Here is a 22,079-nt window from a genome sequence, read left to right as displayed (position 1 = left end):
ATGTGCTTGGTGCGAGGGTGTTGAGCGGGGTTGTTGGTGATCTTGATTGCACTTTCATTGTCACATAGAAGAGGCGCCTTCTTATATGTAATTACATAGTCCTTCAAGGTTTGCCTACCCATAGAAATTTGATATGTCTCCAAACGTATCTATAATTTTTTATTGTTTCATGTTGTTATATTATCAGTCTTGGATGTTTTATAATCATTTTATATCATTTTTTGGTACTAACCTATTGACATAGTGCCAAGTGCCAGTTCCTGTTTTTTCTGTGTTTTTTACATCGCAGAAAATCAATATCAGAAGGAGTCCAAATTCCACAAAACTTTACAGAGATTTTTTAAGGACCAGAAGGAACAAGTTGGGCCCTGGTAGCACCTGGGGGGAGTCCCGAGGAGGGGACAACCCATCAGGGCGCGCCAGGAGGCATAGGCGCGCCCTGGTGGGTTGTGCCCACCTCGGGTGCCCCCGGACCGCCTCTTTGCTCTATAAATACCCAAATATTCCCAAAAGCCTAGGGGAGTTGACAAAATATTCATCCAGCCGCCGCAGAGTCCAGAACCACCAGATCCAATCTAGACAGCATCTCGGATGGGGTTCACCACCTCCATTGGTGCCTCTCCGATGATGCATGAGTAGTTCTTTGTAGGCCTTCGGGTCCGTAGTTAGTAGCTAGATGGCTTCATCTCTCTCTCTCTCTCTCTCTCTCTCTCTCTCTCTCTCTCTGTCTTGATTCTCAATACAATGGTCTCTTGGAGATCCATATGATGTAACTCTTTTTGCGGCGTGTTTGTTGGGATCTGATGAACTTTGAGTTTATGATCAGTTATATCTTTTTCTATCCATGAATGTTTTTTTGACTATATACTGCAAGGCAACAGCCTCGCAGCTCTTTATTCAAAGCATCAAAGGAAAACAAATTCCTGTACAAGTCAATTACATAGGGAAAAAAGAAAGAAGATAGAAATACTTACAACCCAAACTGGGTAATAATGCTATGGGAGATTAGAAATCCAAATCAGAATTCTATCCCTGTATTTACATTTTATCCTATGAGAGAGCAAGGTTATGTCATGAATAAAGTTGTGCCTCCAGGCTCTGAAAGAAGGCCTCTCATTCCTGAAAACCTTGCCATTCCTCAAGATCCAAATATTCCAAGCAGCTGTAAAGATCACTTCAGTGAAGAAGATATGCCCAAAATCCATCCTAGCCTTTACAGCCATGTTATAGGTGGTCATCCCAGGATGAGGGTCCCAGTGAATCTGCAAGTAATCCCAGACTCCAACACTGAAATTACAGGAGAAAAACAAGTGACCAATATCCTCATGAATGAGATATGGGCATAGAACACAAGAATGATCGTCCACATGCCAATGCCTCCTCTGCAACATGTCTCTGGTGTTTAGACGATCCCTCAGCATAAGCCATCCAAACATTTTAATTTTCAAGGTGCATGAGGATTTCCAAATCCATTGGAAAATAGGATCTACAACAATATCTTGATGCTCATGTACATAAAAGGATTTAGGTCTGAAGCACCCCTTATTAAAAGACCATATCCATGTGTCATGATCTATAGTGCAACAATAGGCATTTATCATTTGTTGTAGACATTCTAGCTCAGCAAAAGCCTGTGTAGACAAAGGTAGATGCATATTTGAGAGGAGCTCTTGAGAAAGCACATTAGACACTGAAAGTTGTCCATCAATAACAAATGAAAAGAGTCTGGGAAATTTTTCACTGAGGGAGGAACCCTTAAGCTCAACCACCCAACTATCAATCCAAAAGAGAATAGACCTGCCATCCCCCAACATTGGAGAAGTCATCTGACAGTGTTTGTGTGTCAATTTAAAAACATCATGCCACCAAAAGGACCCACAAAGGCTGGTAGTATGAAGGAGAGAGCTATCATAGTAGGAATTCTAGATGAGACCAACCGAGGGGATGTCATGATGATTATAAAACTTATGCAAGAATTTCATAAGTAGGGCCTCATTCTGCACCCTTAGATTGAGTACACCAAGACCCCCCTTATTTTTTGGTAGACATACCAAATCCCAACCTGCCAGAGCTTGTCTTGGAGTATCAGAATTCCCGATCCAAAGGCATTGTCTCTGAATCCTTTCAATTTGCTTCAGAATTCCAGGGGGATGACAAGTGTGCAGAGGAAATATATGGGCATGGAAGTTAAAACAGACTGGAGCAACTATAACCTACTTCCTTGGTTCAGAAAGCAAGAAGTGGTAGACAATCTCCTTTCAATCCTATGCACCAGAGGCAACAGATCCTGAATTGAGGGCCTGGTAGTCCCCATGGGTAGACCCAAATAAGTGAAAGGCATGACTCCCAATTTGCATCCTAGGATTGAAGCCAACCTATTAGCTTCATCATCTGACATGTTCATAGGCACCAGAAGAGATTTAGCAAAATTCACAGATAACCCAGTTGTAGCAGCAAAAACATCAAGCATGTCTTTAAGAGCAGGTAGCTAGTGGTCAATAACAGGCAACACAATTAGTGTATCATCAGCATACTGCACTATGGGGAAGTCCTGACTGTGAGATGGGATTGGAAGAGTCAATATTCCTTTACTCCACATATCATTGACTACAGACTGAAGAAGGTTAGCAGCAAGCACAAACAGTAAAGGTGACATTGGGTCACCTTGTCTAACTCCCCTCTTACATTTAAAGTGATGACCAGGTACACCATGAAGTAGCACAGAAGATGAACCAGATGACAGAATGGATTGCATCCAGGATATCCATTTATCATTAAAACCCTTGTATCTTAGAATTCTAAGAATGGCATCATGCTCAATAGTGTCAAAGGCCTTAGTAAAATCCAACTTCAGCAAGACAATTTGTGTTTTTGAAGATTTACATTGGTGAATGTACTCAAAACACCAGGCTAGACAATCCTGAATAGACCTAGATTTGATAAACTCACATTGGTTTTTACGAATACAGGAAAGAATCACTTTCTGTAGTCTGTTTGCCAGGAGTTTAGTGGGGAATTTCAAATAGGTATTTGTCAAAGAGATTGGCCTGTAGTCATTCAAACCCTCAGGAGATAGCTTTTTTGGAATGAGAGTTATGAGAGAGCTGTTTATACACTCCAGGTCAAGATGTCCTTCAGAAAAATCCTTGACTAATTGATGAAAATCATCCTTAATGATGTGCCAGCACTTTTTGAGAAAGAGGCTAGTAAAACCATCCGGCCCAGGAGCTATGTCAGGAGGCATCTCTTTAATAACACAGTCAATTTCCTGCTGAGAAAAAGGTTTAGTCAAATCATCAAGTCCCTCAACCTTTTGGATAATATTTGGCATATCAAAACCCATTTGAGTGTTATTTGCACATCCAATCCTTTGTTTGAATTCTTGTAAAAAAGTCCAGCAATTGATGAATGATCAGAGATCACTTGCCCATTATCAGAAATTATACTGGAAATAGAGTTACTCCTGTATCTCTCAGTGGCCATGGCATGGAAAACTTTAGTATTTTCCTCTCCCACTTTAATGCTCATGATAGCACACATCTGCTTCCAGTACATGTATTGCAATCTGAGAATATCCTCCAGATGGAGCTTAACAATCTTCCTGAAAATTTCCTCTGGCCCAGACAAAGGCCTATATTCCACTAGGCCATCCAAACAGAGTATGACTTTATTACAATTAGAGATCAAAGCTTTAACCTTAGAAAGGCTAATGTGCCAATATTTGAGTGCCTATTTGAGAGCTTTAAATTTTGCAGAGATAACAGCAGCAGAAGATTTATTATGTACTGGCCTATTCCAAAATCACTGACACAATCAAGAAAGCCAGGCAAATTAGTCCAGTAATTTTCAAATCTAAAAACTTTGGCCTTAGGAAAGAAGTTTTGATTTGCACCACACAGGGCACGTGATCAGAAGATGTTCTGGCTAGAGGTAAGACCATAGTATTAGGATAAGAGCAGGTCCATGAGGAGGTTGTGAAGAACAAATCAATCTGTTCAAGTAAAGGAACAGTTTGCATATTTGACCATGTATATTTTCTGCCCTTAAGAGGAAGTTCAATTAAGCCAAGATGCCCAATAACCTCATTAAAAATAAACATGTTATTAATGTCACCACCAGGCTTGTTCCTATTGTCCATCGTGTGCAAGAAATTAAAATCACCCAACAACAGCTAATTAGCATCATCAGGGATAATTAGATCATGCAACCAATTAACAAAATTATCCCTAGCCGGGTTTTGATAGGGCCCATAAACTATGACCAATGTCCAGGTTTGAGAATTATGAGTAGATGTGAACTCCACCACAATACCAAAACTAGCAGACTGAATTAATTTACCAGCAAACATAGCGGTATTCCAAACTACCAATAGCCCACCAAATGTGAGATCATTAATTTACCAGCAAACATAGCGATATTCCAAACATAGCGGTATTCAGATCTATTAAACCAAAAATACAAAAATACTTTGCTGCAATTTATTTTATTTGCGCTATATTATTTCAATCTACTACAATTTTCTGGCATCATTACCCGAAAGGGATTGACAACCCCTTTAACACGCTGGGTTGCGAGGCGTTGTTATTTGTGTGCAGGTGTTGTTTACGTTGTGTTGCTTAGTTCTCCTACTGGTTTGATAACCTTGGTTTCTTCACTGAGGGAAATACCTACCGTCGCTATGCTGCATCATCCCTTCTGACGCTATAACCATGGAGCAATCAAAAGGAATTTCTGGCGCCATTGCTGGGGAGGATCTTCTTCATAACCAGGTTCCTAATCAAAAATATCATCTCCTCGCAATTTACATTATTTTCCATTTGCCTCTCGTTTTCCTCTCCGCACTTCACAAAATTTGCCGTTTTATTCGCCTCTCTTTCTCATTCATCGTTTTCTTGCCGGATCTGTTTTTGCGTGCATCTTTGTTTGCCGTTATGGATAGTTCTCCTTCTATTGCTTGCACTCCCGAGGACGAAGTCCTCAACTTTAAACAAAGGGGAGGAGAAAATTTAAAAGATGCTTGGTATAGAATTTGCAATGCTCATAATAGATCTATCCGTAAGCAATCTACTGTTGTGCTTCTGCGTTGTTTTTATGTTGGCATCACCACTTGGTATAGATTCGTCCTTGATACGATTACCGGTGGCAATTTCTTAATGAGTCCTCCTTTTGATGCCCTTAATGCTATGGGAAATTCAGTGGGTTCACCACCTCTTATGGTTAATGAAACAATTTTGACTCTTGAGCACGTTATGGAAAGATTAGATGCTATCGAAAAGAAAATGCTCACCGAAGATCATATGGAAATAATATATAAAAAGATGCATAATTTTGCTACTCATCTTGGGTCAAAAGCGGGAGATATGTTTAAGTTTTTAAAAGAGAGGGGCACCTTAATCCATGAAAGAATAGAAGAAAGTTTGTCTCGGATCGATAAATTGGAAGAAATCTTTAGTAATCTAAGCACGGCTTTTACTACCACTAAAATTACTGAGGAAACTCCTGTAAAGAGTAGGAGATCAAAGAACAAGGGTGCAACTACTAGTAATAGTAATAATGGAGATCTTAAGAAGATTAGTGTTCACCCGGATTTTGTTGAAGTGATAATAGATCCCTTTTGCAAGAATGAAATCTTTAAATTTATTCCGAGGAGTATTGTTGTTCAAAATCTTTATGCTAAATCCTTGAAGGATTCTAAGTGTTTGATTGAAGAGTTGAACAAGGATGAAAAAACTTAGATCCTTGCTTTATGCCTAGCTAAGGGCGCAAAACTATAGCGCTTGTTGGGAGGCAACCCAATGAATAAAATTTTATTTTTTCCTTTTTCTTCCTATTCTTGTGTGTTAGCACAGTTATGCTACTGTTATGATTGTGTTTTTTATGTTTTAATTAGAGTTTGTGCCAAGTAAAGCCTTTAGGATCTTCTTGGGTGATAGTTGTTTGATCTTGCTGAAAAAACAGAAACTTTTACGCTCATGAAATTAATTTTCATCTTTTACGAGAGAGAGAGAGATAAAATACCCATTCTACTCGAAGTAGATCAATATACAAATTTCTCAGGTCATCCTAATTTTTCAGAATTTTTGGAGTTACATAAGTATTTGAAATAGTCAGATTACTACAGACTGTTCTGTTTTGACAGGTTCTGTTTTCTTTGTGTTGTGTGCTTATTTTGATGGCTCTATGGTTTTCTTTGATGAGTTTTTGCCATAGAAAAGCTGGAATACAGTAGATATAATACTAAAACAAAATATGAGTTCGTTTTATACAACATTTATAGTAGTGGTTTATTATTATTATACTAATGGATCTCATGAAGGTTTTGTTGAGTTTTGTGTGATTCAAGTTTTCAAGTTTTGGGTTATCTTACGATGGATGAAGGAAGGATGGAAGAGCCTAAGCTTGGGGATGCCCCGGCATCCCAAGCTATTATCCAAAAATGAGCAACCAACTAAGCTTGGGGATGCACCCGAGTGGCATCCCCGCTTTCTTCCAACAACTATCGGTATTTTACTCGAGACTATATTTTTATTCGTCACATGATATGTGTTTTGCTTGGAGCGTCTTGCATGATATGAGTATTTGCTTGTTTTATTTTGTGTTTTAAGTCATCAATTCTTGCTGGACACACCTATTCGAGAGAGCCAAAATTATGTCATGACTTGTTAGAATTGCTCTTTGTGCTTCACTTAAATCTTTTATGAGCAATGGACTTGCTCTAGTGCTTCACTTATATCTTTTTGAGCACGGTGTGCTTAGTATATTTGAAGAAATGCTCTCTTGCTTCACTTAGATTTATTTGAGAGTTAGTAAAATTTTGAAGAAATTCTCTCTTGCTTCACTTAGATTATTTTGAGAGAAATAAATAGTATGCTCATGATCTTCACTTATATTTGTTGGAGCTTGTCAAAAGTAACACATGAAAATTAGTCCCAAATTGAAAGATATCCAAGAAGGATAAATAAAAGAAAATGTCATGAAGATCATTGGACAAAATAAATTTGATTCTTAGTAATAGTTTTGAGATATGATGATGTGATATGTGAGTTATGTTGATGAGTAATTATGCTCTAGTAGGAATATTGGTGTTAAGGTTTGTGATTCCTGAAGCATGCACATGTAGTATCTCGTTATGCTATGATGTTGGAGCATGATTTATTTTTGATTGTCTTCCTTATGAGTTTTGGTCGGGGACGAGCGATGGTCTTTTCCTACCAATCTACCCCCCTAGGGGCATGCGTAGCAGTACTTTGCTTCTAGGGCTAACAAACTTTTGCAATAAGTATATGAGTTCTTTATGACTAATCTGAGTCCATGGATCATACGCACTCTTACCTTTTCGCAATTTGCTAGCCTCTACAGTACCATGCATTGCCCTTTCTCACATTGAGATGTGGTGAAAACTTCGCACGTGCATCCAAATCCCGTGATATGATACGCTCTATCACACATAAGCCTCATTATATCTTCCTCAAAACGGCCACCATACCTACCTATTATGGCTTTTCCATGGCCATTCCAAGATATATTGCCATGCAACTTCCACCGTTTTTGTTTGATGACTTGAGCATCTATTGTCATATTGCTTTGCATGATCATATAGCTAACATCACTACTACAGGATGCTGCTAACGCGACACTACGACTAGAGACCCTTCGAGAAACTGTGTGCAATGCAATAATCGCAAACGGTGTTGTATGAAAACCGTCAGAAATGTGTAAAACGTTTGCGATGATGGATGCATCAAACACAGTTCAGGTTTTAGTTGCGTGTGCGATGAAGGGCATACGGTTCAGTTCAATTAACTGTTTGTGATGAGGAGGAACAAAAGAAATGGGTCGCTAGATGAAGGCGTGTGCGATACACAGCATACGGTTCACTCGGATGAACTATTTGTGATTAGGCAACACAAAAGAAACGGCTAGCCAGATCAAGGTGTGTGCGATATATGGCATGCATTTCACTCGGATGAACTATTTGCATTGAGACATGAGAACAGAAATGGTTCAACTTAACAAGATGTGTGTGATACGCGGCAAACAGGTCTGTAATCAGAAATGTGTGTGAAGACCCATAATAACACAGACGGTTGCTGCTAATAAGACCTGTGTGTTGTGCGATGGGATTGCATACAGAACAACAACAACACACACACACACACTTATAAGGACATGCTTGCATAACCAAATTAAACATCCACTTACATAGGTGGCTACTACAACCATGGCATTTACACACACCAAATTAAACTATTACATGCATAATTACATAGGTGGCTACTACACACATGACATTTCCACACACACAAATAAAGTAAACTATATATTACATGCATGATTAACTAGCATAAACGATCATCTGATCATCATCTACTTCTTGTGACGCTTGCTCTACTTGTGGCTCGATCCGGGCTCGTCGATTTGGGTAACGAGGCACTTCCTCATGTCAACACTCTTGGCCTGTGTATCTCATAGAATGTGTACACGCTGTTGGCCGCGAACCTGAGGTGAGGTTCATCAAGTTGCTGCATCCAGGCCTTGTGCCAGGATACGAGACTTGTTCTCTGGGCATCCTGCTTCATCTTTTCGTAGTAGGGGTCGATGATGGCCGAGGCAAGTTCGACCAAGGAGTCCTGCTTCATGCTGCCCCAGACCTTGTAGTGGTCACGGATTTCGACAAGGTTCTTGCAGGCCAAGCCCGTAACACTGAGCGCTTTTACATCGTCTTTGGTATCCACCATGGCGAACTTGTAGTCGATGCTGTTGACAAACTTGTTGAAACGGTTGCTAGGCTCTTTGGCCATGCAGTAGTGGTAGATGACGACATGATGGCGCACGCACAACTGGGTGATGGCAACCTTCTGATCTATGTGGGGACGACCGGCGGTGTACTGGAGGTCGATGCCGACCACCTTGTACTTGTCTCCAGCAAGCAACTGCTCAACGCTGTTGATGTAGTCGTCCACCACGGCCGGGTCGATGGTGTACACCACCGAGAGATCCATCTCCCTCGCGTGGGTCTCCACTCTATGCTCGCCGAACTCCATTGGAGCACCACCGGACATCCCCTCTCTATGTGTTGTCATGGGTGTGCTTGTTGTGTTGTGGGGCGTAATCGAAAGGTTGAAGAGACTAAGGTTATAATGGTCGCGGGAACTAAAGGGGAAGCCGAACGGCTAGGAATATCGGCAGGCCCTGATGGCAGTTCTAATTTGCAGCGCGTAACTCCATCGTTCTGCATGTAACTGCATCGCGTGGCAACGCGCGCGGCGCAACCGCATGCATATGGGGGCCCTTACGTGATCATGCGCATGCCCAACCACTGGCAGAGCGCACGCGGAGGGACACGAGCAGAGCGCTCCGCGGTCACCTCAAGGAAAAGTTGTCCACAAGAAGAGCGCGCCGATGGACATGAGCAGAGCACACCAACGGACGCGACGGAGCGCGCCGCGGCGCCTAACGGCGAGCACAGCGCGCTGCGGCGCCTAACGGCGAGCAGAGCTTGCCGAGGGACGCGAGCAGAGGACGCCACAGTGATACGTGGCAAATAAGACGAACTATGTGAGCGATGTCGGAGATATCAAGCACGAATCAGATTAGAGTTGCGTGTGCGATACGTGGCAGGCAGTTGATCCATCAGAGCTGTTTGTGATGGAATAAATCATCTGTGTTGCAGGCAAACGCTTGCTGGTGTATAACCTTAAATTTCACCAAAAAAGTGTTAATGCATGTTACAAAAATTGTATAGCTGGAAACTATGTTCAAATACGACTCCAACAATATAATCTATGGCGACATGCATTCGTATTTTATTAGTTAAATCCTACTTATAAACCAGGGCGGGGGTATAGTAGGTAATTAAATCACAAACATTTTTTTATTACCTATATGTGTATGTGTCCTCTCGTCCTCCTCTCACACGTCTCGTCACTCCGCTGCCACAGACGGCTTACAACGCAAGCTTGCGCAGCGCGCGGGGGCGTTCTTTTGGCCAAACGGTGGCGCCAATGAATCATCGATGAGCCCGTTCCCACACAACCTTGCAGGTTCCCGCGCAAGCTTCCCGCCCGACTCGGTGAAATTCCCCAAAATCCCAATGCTTGCCGGCCTGCTATAAAAACCCTCACGGCCGATGAGTCCTGCATCGCATTTTCCCCTCCCTCCCTGTAGCTTATCTCGTCTGCTTCTCCTACAATCGCCTATGGCACCGGTCTGTCGTCATCGCTCAGCCACTCCACCGTCATCAAAGGACAGCTCCAGTTGGGAGGCTACACCGCGGCGGTGGCGCAGTCCCCGGTGTAGTGTAGTGCGCGTGGCGTCCCTGTTGGTTATGCACGGAACACCCACCACACGCTCCGCCACCGCTGCCCGTCGGCAGCTATTGCCGGCCGCCGTTGCCGCCACACCACCGTCGAAAGCCAGGGCCATCTCCCGCTCCGCCGCCACGGCCCGAAGGCGGGAGGTGGCCGTCATGGCCGCCACCCCACTGCCGGCCACCGTGGCCATCACCCGCTCCGCCACCGTGGCCCGAAGGCGGGAGGTGGTGGTCATGGCCGCCACCCCATCATCGACCACTGTGGTCGCTAGCCCACCGTCGACCGTCGGGATCATCACCCGCTCCGCCACTGCCGCCCGAATGAGGGAGGCAGAGGTGGAGGCCCGCACGTGCGTCAGCGACCTTGCGTGCTACATCGAGTTCCTGCGGGAGGAGGAGGAGCGCCTCATCGAGCACACAAAGAGCCTTATCGCAGCCGTGGTCACAGCACACGCCGACGCAGAGGTGAGGAATCAGGAGATCTACGAGCAGTCCGGCCGCTTCGAGAGGGATCATCTGGAGCGGCAGTGGGCTTTCGAGCTGGCAAGCGTCGCTGAACATGCAACAGTGGCAGGCACCGTATTGCATTTGTCTAGCTCGTTGGTAGGCTCCTCCTCCTCCTCTGCCTCTATGGTAGTAGTAGTATTTAGGGGCTATTTTGTTCAGTTTATCTAACTATAGATGTGTGGTCGAACTGTACAACGTACTTAAAATTAGCTAGTATATGTAGTTGAACTAGCTATTTCAGTATGTGGCTGGCAACAATTGGGGAGAAGTTTGGTCGGCTCAGCTCTCGAGTTGAACTGTTTGTATAAATTAAGAATGACTGCTTAATCTATGAATGAAATCTATGCTTAATTACTGAATTTTAGTTGCAAAAATTACATAGCGCTAATGATTTCTAGATGCATATTTTGACAAATCGCAGTGTTACAAGGATTGACAAATGGCAACGTTACTAGATCAACAAATGTAAATCTTTCCAGTTTGACAAATGGCAACACACCCAATATGACAGATTCAAATCTTACCAAATTGTTTGTACGTGGTTGCACACGGGTCATCCAAACCAACCATTTGCGTTGAAGGGATGAACAAATCCTGTGTTGCTCCCACTTTGCATACTGGTGTTCTATATAAATCATTTGCGATCAAGAGCTGCAGAAATCCTGCTCAGCACATTTTCTCTTGGCTTCCTGGGGAAGCTGACGGTTTGCATACGGGTGTTCTAACTAAAATGTTTGTGATGAGTGTTTTATATTTAAAAGCGAATTAAACTGTGGCTTGGGCGCCATTAATGGAGACGATGTGAGCAAGGCGGGCGGCCATGGAAGTCAAAGGGCTCACTTCCCAGTGAGCCTGCGCAGCGTACAGCTCGCACGCTTCCCGGTGAGCTTGCACACTCGAGGACAGCTTGCACGCCTCTCAGTCAGCCTGCGCACCGGACGGCGCTCGCACGCCTCTCGTTTAGTCAAGGTCAAGAAGCTCTCCGCACGACACCTCCTATAGACACTAAAACCAAGACACGTGGTGTCACGTGAATGGTTAACAGAATTTTGGATTTACTATAATTTAAAAACCAGGCATCTCAATGTTTTGTCGGCAATCAACGGTGCCTTGGTGTTTGAAATTCATCCCATTTCTTTCATGGGACCTAAGCATGCACCCAAGGACACATATTTGATTTTTCAATAAGTTTATATGCACTGGAGCATGTGCATGTTGTTCAAATTTTAATTATGCGCATAAAATGCCTGAAAAACCCAGTTAATGTATAAAAATATACAAACAAACCCTGAATAATTCCAATTTTTTTGACGACACACCTATAGTTGCATGTTCCCTGCAGATAAAAGTTCTAACAATTCAAACACCATCATTTGTAGCTGTGACCCCATTACATAATTCAAATGATCAAGACGATAAATCAAGTAGATCGCACACTGTTTATTATCACCAACCGTGTGAGATGCAGCACAAAATATCTTGGAGCACCGTCGGTGTATAGTACTATAAATCAAGTAGATCGCACACAGTTAGTCTCCTTTGTGTACCCAAATTATGCAATGACGTGGATGACCACTGTAAACAGGGAAATTCAAACCAAAATTTTTGACATTCAAACTCAACACACACGGGTTAAGATATCTGAATCGTTTGTGATGTTCACATATCATACACAGTTCCAAATTTTCAACTTTCACGGAAATATCTACCTCCCCGCCCCCATTACCAAAAGCCACATTTCCCCTCTTTCCGCCTTCCTTTCCAAGTTGAAACCTTCACTCCTTGCTTGCATCACCGCCGCCTCCTCGCCGGCGACCCTCCTTCACGCTCCTCGGCCTCGCCTATATAGGCAGGTAATCCACACCCGACCCCCATCCTCCTCCTCCTTCCACATCCCACATGACCCTACCGCTGGCGCGAGTGCAACACCTTCCACCCAAATCACCGACCCCTCCACCAAATAAGCGCCAACCTAAGCCATGGTGCACGCGGTATAGCCAGGACCTCAAGGATCATTTGGCAGCGGAGAAGCAAATCGCGGCCGCACGCGCGGATGAGGTCGCGATGGCAGCCATTCGTGTCGACCCCCAGATCTTGAAGGAGCACCTTGCCATTTGCTAGCTATGCCAGTTAAGCATGCTCGGTTTACCCATTGTGTGTGCTGCTCCTGCCTTTCCTTCACAAATTCTAGTGAATAGGGATATCTAATTTTACCATGCAATCTATTGCTCTAGTGTATATGTTCTATATGTCGTGCAGTGTGGTACTCACTTATTAACTTTTTTGTTAATTAGTTGTCGTCTTTAGTTAACTGTTTGGTTCAATTCTGCAAATGTGATGTTCAATTCTTCAGGCTGCAATTTTGTATTGTCTTCCATGTGAGAAATAAATCGAATTTATCTTTACAAAATTGTGGGTGCATTCTGTTATTGTATACCATGTGAGGAATAAATTGAATTTGGCTGTAGTAAATACATGAGAAACAAATACAATTGATACAATTGGGTGTAGTTGACTGTTTGGTTAACTGTCTGGTCTTCTATTAGGAGTATGTTATATTATGCAATGTGGTGCTCAGCTAATTTTTGGTTCATTTGTTGTGGTGTTCAGTTAACTGCTTGGTTCAATTATGCAATGCGATGTCCAATTGTCATGGGTAGAATTTTGTATTGTTGTGCATGTGAGGAATAAATCGAATTTGGCTGCACTTAATACATGAGAAACACATACAAGTGCTATATTTCCTAGTTCTTAATCATCCTTGGTTTGGATAAATTGGTTTTCCGTGTGGCTTGAATTAATCTGATGAATCTGCAATGTGATTATTTTTCATCAACATATTCTACTGATAGCATGCGAACCCTTACTTAACCTGATGACTAACTACCTTATATGTGTTGCAGGGAAACAATGGGAAGCACTGAGGTTTACAATCGAGGTTAGCACGTGCATGGTCCATTGTCTAATAGCACATTATTGTGCAATTGCAGGAACCATTCTAATATTTAGGTTTTTAACAATTTGGTCTTGCACATGTAGGTCCTGCTGACAGAGGTTTTGACCCACTGTTCGACCCTTTTTGCATATGGGGAAATGAGTTGTCCATGAATATCAGTCAAGTCAAGAAACTCAGAAAGATTGTTAGGATAAAGAAATTAGCGATAAAAAACAACAAGATCTTTGTCTGCACAATGAAGAAGACATCAGTTCACTACGGGATGGTACTAACTATTATACCTTGCCTTTTTTATTCCGTTTCCCCATTTCCAATATAGAGAAGATATTTATGCACATCCTTGTTTTCAGGTCTTTCCAAAGCAGTTCACTGATGATTACCTCTCAAACCACCTGTATGGTCAGGAGGTGAGGAAGGTATTCATACAACACCCATGGTTCAATATTGAAGTGTTCCTGAAGAGGATGAAGGATGGACGGTCAATCATCCACAGCCACTGTCCTAAAGTTACAAAGACCTTCAACATCAATGAAGGCTCAATATTTGCCTTCTGCTTCAGCAGTTTTGCAGATGAGATACATCTGTCTATGTACCATCCATGATGCTAATTTCGAAAGGTTATAGATGTTGCATGTGAAACTTAGTCCTGGTGTAGTTGTGTAATGGGGTAGCTGAGTGCTGAAGCTATATGATGTTGTACTCTTATGTATTTCAATTATGAAAATGAAATATATTGTGTGCTTAATATGAACTGTCAATTAGATTAATAAATGGATTATGAATAATCGGATGATTAGCCTGCTAATTGGGTTTTGCTGTTGCAAATGGTTGTTGAAAAAATACCGTGGGTGATGACCTCAGGCAACGCACACAATTTCTAGGAATAAACCGTGTTGGATCAATGAGCAATCACACATGACTTTCTCTTGAAAATTGTTTGTGTTAGGCCACCTTGTGCAAACGTTTACCACATAAAAACTATGCATGATGGACAGCCTTTGCCACACAGTTTCTTTTACGGACCGTGTGTGATACATTCAATAACACAAATGATTTAACGGGAAAAATTGTGTGTGATGTACCTGTGAATGGAAACGTTTTCCTTGGAGCGACTATGTGGGATGTGCATACGAACGGAAACGTTTAGCGGGGACTGACTGTGTGGGATGTACTTGCGACCGGAAAAAAATTCACCTTATAATTGTATTTTTAGCTCTACCCTACATATTTCCGTATTTGAGTGCTCGCCGGTCGCACACGACCTCATTTTGCCAAACGTGTGTGCCAGGAGGGCATATCCCCGACGGCTTCTGGGTCGTGTGGGAAGGACCCCCCCTATTTCCCACACTCACTTGGCGACGGTTCCAAATGTCGTCACGGAAAGGGGTTAAAAACCGTTTGTTTAGGAGCTCGATGTACTGGTGCATTGTGTTTGTGGCTCAGCCACCGTTCATCATTTTTCATACATGTTACGCTAGATCATCGCCAAAGGAATTTATATAGAGTCATATTTTGTCATAGGTATCGAGTTGTAATTTTTATTTCTTTTGAGTTATAAGTAAAAAAGAAGTGTGATAATCATCATTATTCATTTTTAGAGCAGTGCCCCAGTAAGGAAAGGATGATGGAAACTATGATTCCCCCTGTAGCGACCCGACCTCAGACGGTCAAGTCTCTGTGCTTAAGTGTCATCCCTGGATCGCTATGCTGACACACACAGTACTCGAGGATTTATAACAGAGGTAAATCAAATGTATAAAGTAATGTAAATACTATTACCTCAATCCATATAGCGGAAGTAACAACAATGTTGTGCAGTCCCAACAACACCAACGGCAAAGTTGAGTGTAGACATCATAACCCTAACGTATCACTTACTCGTCGTAAGATACCTGCAACTTGAGACGTTGCAGCCATGTAGGTCAGTACATTGAATGTACTGGCAAATTCACACCATAGAGCAATGATGACCAATATCTATCACTACATGTATATTTGGTTGGTGGAGGCTCTAAGTTCAATTTTTTGCATAAAGCCAATTTTTTTCCTACAACAAAGGAATAGATTTTATTTTAACTACAAAGTTTATGTAGTTATTGAGAAGGTACCCCCAACACAATCCCAAAGTCATTAATAACCCAACAATTTCATTAAATATAGTGATGAGATCAACCAATAATCCAAGTACCAGATACTCAAGATGTCCATAACCGGGGACACGGCAAATCATGATTTGTTTGTACACTCTGCAGAGGTTTGCACACTTTCCCCCACAAGACTCGATCTCCTCCGTTCAATTTCTCGCACTACATGATGTTTGAGAAACGGATGACCGAGACACAGTCTTTCAGAAGTATTAACTCTTTACGATGGGTAGTCCGTACCACCTACATCCCCTACATCTTCTATTCTACCACTGAAAGAGGTCACACAACATACTCAACTATGCCAGAGCCCATAATGGCTTGTGGCTGCACATGGAAGTTTCTAGCATGAATAATCTTATGATCCCTTTGAGCCTGGGTGACATTCCAATAGGATGATCACACGGATACCCCAGGATCTCCTATGACAACACTGGATTCGCCGAGTGTCCGGGCAAGCCACTGGTTTCCCTAGGGTGCCCCAACCATTCCACCCAGATGTGTATTAAAGTAGCCACCTTAAGTTTCCCTTAGTTATAAATAACTCTCACATCTTTCATGTCTCACGAACCAAACCATGTCTACGAACATAGCAAAGTAGTATAAGCATAATGGATAAACCCAGGGTTTCATACAAGACAATAGGTCCTACCTCATCAACTACTTCCCAAAACCCACATGTTATCAAAACCTACTCATGCAATGTTTGAGGGTTGAAACTAATGCATAAAAACTGGGTAATAAAGGGATATGATCAAAGTGTGAACTTTCCTTGTACTATTGATGAAGATGATTCGCACTCATAACTCCTGATAGTTCTACTCGTCACACTCAATTCAATCTATCGTAAGCAAGCAATTGCATACATAAGCACTCATGCAAAAGAATCAAAGAAAAGATCTCGGAAAACTTCGAAAACAAGAAATTAACTCTTGCAACAGAAAACAATTTCTAGTAGTACCAAAATTGGGTGAATTTGGTATTATCAGAAAGTTTAGGTCAAGAGCTTCAATTAGCAAAAAGAATCAACTAAATCTGAGTTATAAAACTCAAGTTATGAACAAAAGAGGTTCAAATTCAAATCTATTTGAAGTAAAATTTTAAAATTTCAAAAATATGTTTAAGTTCTTTTACTGGATATAGGGAATCATAACAAAGAAGCGGACATTGGTTTCGTTGGATTTGGATAAGCGAGCAAAAAGTTGCGAGGGTTTGAAGATCAGGGTCTAAATTGTAAATAAAACATCTACAAAGAGGTCCCTGACTAAAACAGAAAACCTATTGAACGAATGTTCGCTATAAAGACCTAAGGGATGAAACTGTTCGCTACAGAGTATAAAACAACAAACGTTCACTATATATAAAAAATGTTTAGAGGAAAAAACAAATTGATCTGGATCGTTAGATCCAGATCGGACGGACGAGGAGGGGCGATGGTTACCGCAGCAGCGGGTCGTCAGCGTGAAAGTGCAACTATCCCTAGGTGGTTTTGGTAATTCATAACAACATATAGCTCATTGAGCTAATGCTATTCCAAGATGATTATTTCAGGAAAGCTCAATGATTGGCATGGCATGGATGTGAAAGTGGAACCCTCAAAATGCTAAGGACAAAGGATTGGCTCAAGCTCAAAAGCTCAAGACTCTTCATTTTATATTTTAGTGATCCAAGATCACATTGAGTCTTTAGGAAAAGCCAATACTATCAAGGAGGGATGAGGTGTTGCTTAATGAGCCTCTTGCTTCATGTGCTTAGTGATATGCTCCAAAACCCTCAACTACTTTCCCATACCCACATATGACCTAAACCCTAAGCCAAACTCGGTCCTACCGATTCTTCCTATCCGGCGCCACCGAGTTTCACTTGTCATAAGCCACTGCCAAACCCTAGCAATTCGGTTCTACCGATAGGGATCTCGGTCTCACCGAGATGGGATTGCAAACTCTCTGTTTCCCTTTCGTAACTTTTCGGTCTCACCGAAAGAGCGAATCGGTCCCACCGAGATTGCAATGTAAATTCAGTGTTTCCTTTTTGTAACTTTTCGGTCTCACCGAAAGAGCAAATCGGTCCCACCGAGTTTGCCTGACCAACTCTCTGGTTAGCTAATTACCAAATTCGGTCTCACCGAGTTTGTGTAATCGGTCTCATCGAGATTACGTTATGCCCAAACCCTAACCATATCGTTCCTACCGAGTTGCATGTCAGTCCCACCGAAAATCTCTAACGGTCACTAGGTTTACCTTTTCGGTCCGACCGAGTTTGTTAATTCGGTCCCACCGAGATTGGAAAACTGTGTGTAACGGTTGGATTTTCTGTGGAGGCTATATATACCCCTCCACCTCCTCTTCATTCGTGGAGAGAGCCATCAGAACACATACACAATTCCTACTCATATGTTCTGAGAGAGAACCACCTACTCATGTGTTGAGACCAAGATATTCCATTCCTACCATACGAATCTTGATCTCTAGCCTTCCCAAGTTTCTTTCCACTCAAATCTTCTTTCCACAAAATCCAAACCCTATGAGAGAGAGTTGAGTGTTGGGGAGACTATCATTTGAAGCACAAGAGCAAGGAGTTCATTACCTACACAACATTTGTTACTTCTTGGAGAGTGGTGTCTCCTAGATTGGCTAGGTGTCACTTGGGAGCCTCCGACAATATTGTGGAGTTGAACCAAGGAGTTTGTAAGGGCAAGGAGATCGCCTACTTTGTGAAGATCTACCGCTAGTGAGGCAAGTCCTGTGTGGGCGATGGCCATGGTGGGATAGACAAGGTTGCTTCTTCGTGGACCCTTTGTTGGTGGTTGCTTCTTCATGGACCCTTTGTGGGTGGAGCCCTTTGTGGACTCGCGCAACCGTTACCCTTTGTGGGTGGAGCCCTTTGTGGACTCGCGCAACCGTTACCCCTTGTGGGTTGAAGTCTCCATCAACATGGATGTAGGTTAGCACCACCTATTCGAACCACGGGAAAAACATCCGTGTCTCCACTTGCGTTTGATTTCTCCAAACCCTTTCCTTTACATTCTTGCAAGTTGCATGCTTTACTTTCCGCTGCCAATATACTCTTTGCATGCTTGCTTGAATTATGTGATGATTGCTTGACTTGTCCTACAATAGCTAAAATCTGCCAAGAACAAAAATTGGGAAAAGGTTAAGTTATTATTTGGTCAAGTAGTCTAATCACCCCCCCTCTAGACATACTTTCGATCCTACAAGTGGTATCAGAGCTTTGGTCTCCATTTGCTTTAATCTCCATAGCTTTTGGTGGTCATAGCCTTGGTTTCACAACCTAGGAGAGTATGGCGTCTAGCGAGGGAAATTATCACCGTAGAGGTCCTTACTTTGATGGTACTAATTTTGCTAGTTGGAAGCATAAAATGAAAATGCATATTCTTGGACATAACCCCGCCGTTTGGGCTATTGTGTGTGTTGGTTTGCAAGGTGACTTCTTTGATGGGAAAGAACCAAACCGTGAAGCTACCGCGGATGAGTTGAAGATGTTGCAATACAATGCTCAAGCTTGTGATATTCTCTTCAATGGATTGTGCCCTGAAGAATTCAACAAAATCAACCATCTTGAGAATGCAAAGGAAATTTGGGACACTTTGATTGATATGCATGAAGGTACCGACTCCGTCAAGGAATCCAAGTTGGATGTGCTTCAAAGTCAACTTGACAAGTTCAAAATGAAGGATGGTGAAGGTGTCGCTGAAATGTACTCTAGGCTTGCTCTCATCAGAAATGAGATTGCCGGCTTAGGAAGTGAAGAGATGACCGATAGATTCATCATCAAGAAGATTCTAAGAGCCTTGGATGGAAAATATGATACCGTGTGCACATTGATCCAAATGATGCCCAATTACAAAGATCTCAAGCCAACGGAGGTGATTGGAAGAATTGTTGCTCATGAGATGTCACTTAAGGATAAAGAGGAACTTCACAACAAATCAAGTGGTGCCTACAAAGCCTCGTGTGAAGCCCCTACATCATCAAGTGAGAAACAAAACTTCAATGAAGAATTGAGCTTAATGGTGAAGAACTTCAACGAGTTCTACAAGGGTAGAAGCAAAGATAGAAGCTTCAAGTCAAGGTCCTACAATGACAAAAGATCTTCTAGTCGAGAGCGAAACTGCTATAGTTGTGGAAGACCCGGACACTATTCCAATGAGTGTACGGCTCCCTACAAGAGAAGAGAAGATTCTCCAAAAAGAAGAAGCAAAGAATCACCACCAAGAGAGAGAAGGAGTAGAGATGATCGTTATGAACGAAGATACTCACGGAGAAGCAAGGATTCGGAAAGGAAGGAAAAAATCATCAAGGAGATACACAAGACGAAGACATCAAGCTCATGTTGGTGAACGGTTATCCGGCTCCGACTCCGACAGCCACTCCGAGAGAAGTTATCACTCCGACTCCGAAGATACTCAAGATGAAGGTGTTGCCGGTCTAGCACTTGTGTCAACCAACTCCTACGACATATTTGACTCACCAAATGAAGGAATTGGAAGATGCTTCATGGCCAAAGGTCCTAAGGTAACACATCCCGAGTATGTTGATTTCAATAGTGATGAAGATGACTTGTTAGGTGATGATTTGCTTGTTGACAACTCTAGTGATGAATACTATGATGAAACGTCAATTAATCATGCTAATCAAGATAAAACGAATGACAATGATAAGGAGAAGATTGAGGCTCTAACTAAAGAACTAAACACTCTTAAGTTAGCTCATGAAACTATCTTCGAAGATCATCAAGAACTTTTAAGAGCTCATGAGAAATTACGCTTTGAAAAGCTCAATCTTGAGCAAGAGCATGAGTTCTTAAAAGCAATCAATGATGATCTCCGCAAGAAAAGTTCTTCTTACATTGCCAAGCGTTTACTCTTATCCACTTACATGCCTCAAGTCAAGTCTAGTAACAAGAACAAGAAAGATTCTTCCTCTAGCAGTAACAATGATCATGCTAAATCCAAAATTGTTGCTTCTAGTAGTTCTCTTGATTCCACTAATGATTCTCTTAGCCAAGTTACACTTGAGCAAGAAAATAGCTTATTGAAGGGAATTATAGAGAAAGGAGTGTACAAAAGCCTTGCCGGGAGTAAGCAATTCGAGGAAATTGTGCGCAAGCAAGGAATGCACCGGAAGAATCAAGGTGTTGGTTTTGAACGAAAGTTCAATGCCAATGGAGTTGAGTGGGAAGAAGATCAATACCCCAAGACAAAGTTTGTTCCTCAACAAGAGAAGTATGATACTTCTTTCAAGGGGACACAAGCTCAAGATGATCTTCCACCACAAGACTACAAGCAAAAAGGCAAGGACAAGCTTCAAGAGGAAATTGATGCATTTGAAGAAGCTCCTAAGACCTTAGTCAAGTGGATTCCCAAGACTACTTCAAGTTCCACTTCATCAAGTACGACTACAACTCCAAGGATTCCCATCAAGATGGTGTGGATCCAAAATAAGAAGAACTAGAGAGTTCTTGAGGGTGACTCCGCCTACATACTTCACTCTTATCATTTTGGCAAGAACAAGTGCAATCAACTTCCACATCTTGCACTAGTTCAAGGAGTCACAAACCCTCTTGTTGGTAAGGCAAGGGACAAGGTAACCTAAAAGTTTTCATGGACATCATCTTGTGTGTGCATCACTCTATGTCTATGGATATCCTTGTTTGTTCCTTGTGGGACTAACCCATGTAGGTATCGAAAGTGCAATTCACTCAAATGGATAGCTCCAAAGTGATCTACATCAACATTGAGCTTCCACATCTTCAACATCTACATGAAGTCATCATCGACAAAACCCGAGGTTAGTTCATGCCTCTAAGGGGGGATATCACATCTAGGGGGAGCTTTACTCTAAGACTTGAGCTAAAGCAACTCTAAAGATGTGAACACAACAATGCTTTATGTAAAAGTGGTAACCCCACTTGAGCTTAAACGATGAGTATGACCTATGATCAAGTGTTCTCACTTGACTCCTAAGTCAATATACTCATATATAGATGACCTAGTCATCGCAAATTGCTTGATAGATGCTAGAATTGGTTGTGCATGCCTTGTCATATATTTCATTTGCCATCTTATTGTGTGAGCATGCTGGTTGCATATTTTACTCATTCGAGGACATCCACTTGTTGTTTTGATTGTTTGGTTTTA

This window comes from Triticum urartu, chromosome 4A, assembly GCF_056163025.1.
Source record: "Triticum urartu cultivar PI428250 chromosome 4A, HENAU_Tu73, whole genome shotgun sequence".
Classification (NCBI taxonomy): Eukaryota; Viridiplantae; Streptophyta; class Magnoliopsida; order Poales; family Poaceae; genus Triticum; species Triticum urartu.
The sequence above is the reverse complement of the archived record's forward strand: the minus strand, read 5'-3'. Positions refer to the sequence as shown.